Below are 6,931 nucleotides of genomic sequence, written 5' to 3' on the forward strand. Positions count from 1 at the left end.
GCGCTGCTACACGGACGACAGTTTTACAGCCGACGCCTGCACGATCCTACTTGGCAGCATCAAAAGCAAGCGTGCAGGCAGGAATCACTGTTGGGGAGGGATGCATCGTTCGCAGATCGTGCGTGTAGTGTCGTGTGTAAAGCAATTTCGTTTTTTAGGCTATCCATTAGCAACTTCGGTTAAAGCCATATCTATGAACACATCCTCTGGGCCAGGCCAAATAAGCGACACAAGCAGGACTAGCACTCCCATGAGCTAGTGCACGTCCACAGGTTTTTCTTTTGTTCTTTTATTTTATTTTTTATTTTATTTTCCATTTTTACTTCTGTTTATATATTGAAATGTTGAATATATATATATATATATATATATATATATATATATATTTCAGAAATTAATTAAGATAAATTTTGAACAAACATTTGCCGCGCGTTTAAAAATGGTAATGGAGCGTAAATATATGTTTTTGAAATAAAAATAATTTGCTTAATATTCTTAGAAAATTTCACCGCTTATAAAAAAATGTTCATACAATGTTAAAAATTGTCCATGCTATTTGTAAAGAAATTCATACCGGCTCCCGCGAGGAAGCGCGATCACGGCGGCCCACCTTCGGCTCGCTTCAGTGCCTATAATCGTCACTAGGGGGTCTGCGGATCTGGATGTATTTTTGAATATTTTTATGTTCACTCTACTATCCTGATTAAAGATGAATATATTGGAATTATTTCTCCAAACAAAATGGTTCATCACATAAGAAAATATTCACTTGTTTCAAAAGTATATTCGTGATTCTTTTAAATGTTTATACCATGTAAAAAACGCGTAATTTTGAAAAATGTTTCGTATCATTCAAAATATATCCTGCATGTAAAACAACCATTGACTGGGTTCTCAGTTTGCCACTAGGAATTTTAACCGCTCAAAAATGCCATCTCTTTGTTAGACACATGCTCAAAAATACCACTAGACATCATTATTGTGATCTCATATCTCTTTTGCCATGTTATAATGACACAAATACCTATGGAGCAACATGCCAGCTCTTCCTCTATCTCGCTACAATAAAGTGTGGGGCCTAATTGATCTAACATTGTTCTTATTTTCCTGTAAAATTATTCGCTTGGTTACTCCTGACAAGTGGTGACACACTTATTATTGAGAGATAGAGAGAACTGACATGTGGGTCTAGGCTTATTTTTGTCATATAACATGGTCAACGGTTTTGAAGTGAAAATAACAATGTCTAATGGCATTTTTTAGCAAATATCTAACGGAGCGATGGCATTTTTTAGATATCTAATGGCATTTTTGAGCAAGCATCTCACGAATTGATGGCATTTTTGAGTAGTTGTAACTTCTAATGGCAAAACTGAGTAGTGAGACACAACTAGTGGCATAAATGACAAAAACCCTTTTTTAGAATATCCATGATATTATTAAAACTGTTCAAACATTTTGAAGAAAATGCTCACTTTGTATTTGAAAATGTTCAGTGTGCATCGACAAAATGTTCAACATGTATTCAAAAAAATAGTTCCATGTGTATATGTCCAGTGTACATTTTATCCAAATACTTGTTGAACATTTGCAAAATCCGGGCCCTGTGCGAAACTAAAAAATGGGGCACTATTTCACTAGAAAAAATGAAATAACGAGCAATTATAATGTGTATGATATAATGTCAAACTCACCTAGATCTTTAACCAAGGAGGCAAGAACCGATCTCTAACGAAGTAATGATCCGTGTCAAAAGTTAATTAGGATTTAGAAATTAGAAGTAGGACGGTAGGAGCCGAAGTTAATCAGGAGGGCAAGCCAGCGGCAGCCGGCTACCTGTTTTGGCGAGAGGAACATGTCGACCAGACGAAGTTAATGGGAAGCAGCAGGCTCGTTGCCCCACCTATCGACGTGTCACCCGTCGCCAGCTCTGAATGCGATCGATTTTGACCTGGTCTACATGTGCCATACCACCTGGTCTGGATGCGATCGATATCTGCTGCCGTCTCGATGCGCCTACATACACGGTTTCCGATCGAGGCGCCCACACAGTTGCCACATATATGAATCAACAACACAATCAAGATATCGAAAATTGGATGTACAGTTCCCTGTATATAAGATCAGGGTTGAGAGTTTAATAGACAATACTCACTAATGCTATACCTTGAACAGTTGGCTTGACCATCAGAGAATTGGAGTGCGTATGAAGGATTTCCCAACGCGGAGCCGGTGTCCCTAGTTTTATCTGACTAAATCTAATCAGGAGTAGTGAGGCAAGAAGCAGCAGCAGCGGCCGGCAGCCTCCAATAACGTGTTAATCACGCCGGGGCTAAGCTATTCTTTTTTTCTTTTTAGACAACCTCGCGAAACTTTATTAACCCGTCACAATGTTTATAGAGACAAAGGGAAGATCTCCTGGATGGCCTAACCAAACATGGCGGCCCAATCCAAGAGTAAGAGAATGTTTTGCTAGGTTGTGAGCTTCAAAGTTTGAGCTTCTAAATTCATGAACTATAACACAAGAAATATATAAGAGGACGATCTATCTAACACCTCCTTCAAAACCACTCCATAAGAAGCGCGGCTGTCACGTTTTATGTCATCGACCACCACCTTGCAATCCGAGGCAATATGAGCGCGCCGAATATAAAGATCATCAGCAAGTGCCAGAGCTTCCCTTAGAGCCAACGCATCAAGTGTAGGGGGGTCTGTGATGTGATTGAATACCATCGCCGATGCTCCTAGAAAGAGACCATTCTGGTCCCTACAAATCGCTGCTGCTGTCCCGTGCCTCCCCCTTCTCGATACTGCGCCATCAACATTAATTTTAGGGTAACGTCGTGGCCTCATGGGCTCATGGGCTTTTTTTTCTTTTAGGGTAACGTCGTGGCCTCATGGGCTTTTTTTTCTTTGAGAAAGAGAAGGCCTCATGGGCTAGTGGTTAATGCATCGAGAGCAGAGCGGGCGTGGGTGCTCGGACTCAGCGCCCATGAGGACCAGCGGCCCACCGCCCAGGAATATACACATAGGCTTAAAAAAAATTGGGGCCCCAAAATTTTATAGGCCCTTTGTGGGCCGCACATTCTGCGCAATTGTGGCCCCGGCCCTGATTCATAATAAGAGGACTTAGAGTATCTACAGCCACACCTCCCTAATGATCCCTGGTACACCCGCGGACACGCCGGTCGGTGCACGGGGGCGTCCGTTTTGACCCCTCAGTTTTCCTGCAAAATAATCACAACTCCTACTTTGAACCCTCACTTTTGTTTCTACATGCAAACATTTGATCGAACACTCTATGTGCGGCACCGCCGGAGCATGCAGAAAGCACGCACAGCACAGCAACATCACCTCAAAAGCACACTGCAGCTCACGGACTTCCGGCCAGAGAACGCATCACGGAAGCACACGCTGCCTGGCCGGAGCGCCCACAGAGGCCACGGGTGCGAGCGGCCTCGGGCAGCACACGCGCAGCGCACAGGCAGAGCATGTACAGCCAGATTCAAAGCTAGCCAGACAGCCACCGATCGATACACGGGCAAGATGCCTCGGCCAGCCAGCCAGCCACACATGCCACGGACGCGAGATGCCTCGGACACGGACACGGGTGCGAGGCATAGTTTTCACTTTCGACGAAATTTCTTGAAATTTCGCTCATTTCGAGGGTCCTCGAAACATTTACGTTTCGTTTAAATTATTTCGGTATTTTAAACTTAAACGTATAAGAGAGAGCTGGAATCTAAGTTAGTTGTATTCATATGCTCAGCAGAGTGGTAGGCTAGTGTTATTGCACACTTTAGGGGGCCTTGGTTCGAATCCCAGGGGCGCAGATATTATTTTACTACTTTACTATTCCTGCTACACGAAAACTTAACAAAAAAATTATGTCACTCGGATTCAAACCAGGATCTACAATGACTGAAGTAGTGATTGCACCATTCAGATGGACGAGGTCTGGTGAAAAATTAGTGCTAAAAAGTTACTTAATCAACACTTTGTGTTCGAATTTATTCAAATTTAATTAAAAATTTCGTTAATTTGCTTGAAATGGTTTTCAAAATTTCGGTGCTTTCAAGGGTGAGCGAAAAAAAATTGGTTTCGAAAGTGAAAACTATGGTGCGAGCTGCCTTAGCCAGCACACCCGCAGCGCTCGGCCCGCTCGATGGCGGCGGCCAGCGCACGGCTGTTGGAACCAAAACCCTAAACCCTAGCTCGCTCTCTCTCTCTGCGTAGCTCTCTCACTCTCTGCGCGCGAACGACAGAAGAAGGAGGAAGAAGAAGATCAGAGGAGACAGTGGACACAGGAGATTTCCGGCGCACAAACGCCCCTTTCCTTTCCCTCGAGTACGAAGTCGACGTGTCAACCCGTTACAACGTCATCATGCGGCTTTATAGCCCCGAGCCGGCGCCCTGGGCACGCACCCACGCCTCCACTCGCCGGCGATCTCTTACACGCTCCGCACACGCGCACGTCTTGCGGTGAGCACCAACAGAATGTGCCCGATCGCTCCGCATGGCTCGCCAACAGACAACACACACACACACACACACACACACACACACACACACACACACACACACACACACACACACACACACACACACACACCTACGGTGTACCAGCCCACGGACACGCCCGTGCACTCCACACGCATTCACACACTCGACCCGCCGCGGACCCGCCACGTCCAACTCATCCGGCGCGCACCCATACACGCACTCGACACATTTGATGCATCGCCGCAGCTTATTTCCCAACACTTCACCTCCTAAGCCGCGGCTCAGAGCAGGCCAGTGTCCTCGACGTCGCCGTCTACCAGGAATGTGCGCTTCGCCGCCTGCGCCTTCCGCAGCTGAGGGCACTCCCTCTTGAAGTGGCCACGCTCGCCGCACTTGTAACAGCGCCCGCGTCGGTTGCCGTCGTTGCCTGACGCCATGCTCCTGCCGCCGTCGTCGTCGTCCCGAGCCCCGCCGTGCTGCCGCTCCCGCGCCCGCCACTGCGCCGCCTGTACATGAGCTGGCCATCAGCCCGCTCGCCGCCCGCCTGTCCACGCCGTCGCAGCCGCTTGTCGAACGCCTTCAGACGGCCCAACGCTTCCTCAAACGCCATCGTTGACACGTCGGGGAACTGCTCGATCCCGGCCACCGCCGCGTACAGGCGGTCCGGCACGGAGTCGAGCAGTCACTAGTAGAAAAGAGGGCTTTGATTCAGGCCGGGTCAGCCAATTAGTCCCGGTTCAGTCCAGAACCGGGACCCATGGGGGCACTGGTCCCGGTTCGTGAGGCTAGGGGCCTGCCGGGCCTCGTGGGGGCATTGGTCCCGGTTGGTGGGACGAACCGGGACCAATGGGCCTTGCTCCTGGCCCACCACCATTGGTCCCGGTTGGTGGCTTGAACATGGACCACAGGCTGCCCTTTAGTCCCGGTTCATGCCCTGAACCGGGACCAATGAGGTGCCTATATATACCCCTCGCCTGCGAGCAGAGCACTCCAGTGCTCTGTTTTTCTCTGCCCGGCGAGGGGAGGGCTTTGTGGTGCTCTAGCTCACCTCCTATGCACATGAGGTGTTCGATGAAATTCCCGAGCCACACTAGTTAAGCTTTCTCCTCTCGAAGCTCGACCTCAAAGCTCCATTTTCCTCGAGATTTGTCTAGGTTTAGCGGCCCGTCACGTCCCATTCCCGTCTTCACTGCCGTTGATCGCCCGCGCCGATCTCGTCGCCGGCACCACCGTGGTGAGCCTCTTGTTCTTATCTTCTTTCTGAAAGAAAAAAATTCTTACTTTAGATGTATGGTTTAAATAATTAGATGCTCTGGAGAGTTATATGTTGTTAGATGAGAACTATGTATATACTTTGGTTTTAATGTGATGATGAATTCTATTAATTTGGTCACTTAATTATCTATTCATGATGTTCTGTAATGGTTTTTGACACACTTAATTATATATAATGCACGCAGATGAACCGGCAATGGATGTACGGTGACAGACACACCTCCGAGTACATTAAGGGCGTGCATGATTTTCTCGAAGTGGCTGAGGCAAACAAGCATAATGGTTTTATGTGTTGTCCATGCCCTAAATGTGGGAATACGAAGTCTTACTCTGACCGGAAAATCCTTCACACCCACCTGCTTTACAAGTGTTTCATGCCACACTATAATGTTTGGACGAGGCACGGAGAAATAGGGGTTATGATGGAAGACGGCGAAGAAGAAGAGGACGATGACAACTATAGTTTCTTCACCAGCGCGGCGTCCTCCAGCGTTGATCTGAGCCCCGCGAAGCGCGCCGCCATGCCACCGAGCTTGCTGGCGAACCCATCCAGCGTGTCGCCCACCGCCATGCGCAGCAGCTCGAACTCCCCGCGGAGAGTGCCCAGCCGCGCCGACAAACCGCGCCTTCAGACTGGCCTAGACCTCCGCCGCCGCCTTCTTGGACGCCACCTGCAGCAGGAGATCATCCGCCAGTGCCCCGAGCTTGTCCATCTTGGCGATCACCACCGGCGCCGCGTCCTCCGGCACCACCATGACCTCCCACAGCCCAGTCGCATCGATATTGGCCTCGGCTTTGATTGCCCACGTGGTGTAGTTCTTACCGGTGATCGAGCATCAGCACCGGCTGCGGTAGTGAGCTACCCGATCCGCCAGCATACGAGACAAGGGACATCGTCGGCGAACTTCCCCCTGCACGTGGCTCTGTTGCCAATTGTTGGAACCAAAACCCGAAACCCTAGCTCTCTCTCTCTCTCTCTCTCTCTCTCTCTCTCTCTCTCTCTGCGTAGCTCTCTCACTCTCTGCGCGCGAACGACGGAAGAAGGAGGAAGAAGAAGATCAGAGGAGACAGTGGACACAAGAGATTTCCGCGCACGAACGCCCCTTTCCTTTCCCTCGAGCACGAACTCGATGTGTCAACCCGTTACAACGTC

This window comes from Triticum aestivum, chromosome 7D (assembly GCF_018294505.1).
Source record: "Triticum aestivum cultivar Chinese Spring chromosome 7D, IWGSC CS RefSeq v2.1, whole genome shotgun sequence".
Lineage (NCBI taxonomy): Eukaryota > Viridiplantae > Streptophyta > Magnoliopsida > Poales > Poaceae > Triticum > Triticum aestivum.